The sequence below is a fragment of the Carex rostrata genome, chromosome 7 (assembly GCF_964058835.1).
Source record: "Carex rostrata chromosome 7, lpCarRost1.2, whole genome shotgun sequence".
Lineage (NCBI taxonomy): Eukaryota > Viridiplantae > Streptophyta > Magnoliopsida > Poales > Cyperaceae > Carex > Carex rostrata.
The window spans coordinates 5,190,402-5,191,075 of NC_135924.1; the positions used below are offsets into that span (position 1 = coordinate 5,190,402).

The 674-nt window shown below is 38.0% G+C and overlaps 1 non-coding gene across 1 annotated transcript; it reads left to right on the plus strand.

The window, feature by feature from the left end:
• Positions 1-477: 477 nt before the first annotated feature.
• LOC144557686 (U2 spliceosomal RNA) lies at positions 478-674 on the plus strand. The gene has a single exon (XR_013512764.1). It is a non-coding gene; the product is annotated as a U2 spliceosomal RNA (small nuclear RNA).

A 674-nucleotide genomic window follows, 5' to 3' on the forward strand; every position in this document is an offset into this window, starting at 1 on the left:
GAATACATTATTCGACCTTAATGATGTCTTTATGAGCTCCAAACCCTAGCTAGTAAGACAATAAAAACATGTTGGCTCGATCAGCGTGTTTTTATATATTTGATGACATCTGAATTCTCTCACTATCTTATATATTTATTATTTTGAGTTATGATGCTAATTAGGCATATCATAATTTTTATTTTTATTGATAAAATAACAGACTCATATGTTTATGAACAATGGAAAAATATAGTTGTTCCTAAATTCTATTTACGGAGCCTTAGGTGCAACGAATTCGTCTCCTAAGAAATCTCTTTCGGCCCAGGAACAGCCCAGTCACTAGAAGGTAATCCAAGAAATGCAACAAACATATAAAGGCGCGACCGGTTTGTTTTACAATTGGACGAAGCGCACCTTTAGTCCCACATTGCAAGTCCTATCTTCTCAAGTCTATAGAGCTGCTATAAAACCTAAGACACAGCTTTGTTGAAACTCATACCTTTCTCGGCCTTTTGGCTAAGATCAAGTGTAGTATCTGTTCTTATCAGTTTAATATCTGATATGTGAGCCATGTGCTCACAACGATATTAAATTTATTTTTTGTGGGGAAGAGCTCACCCCGGTAGCTTGCTATCGGAGCTCTTATGTGTCGCCTTTGCGTTGCACTATTGCATTGGCCCGGCGTGCCCCAC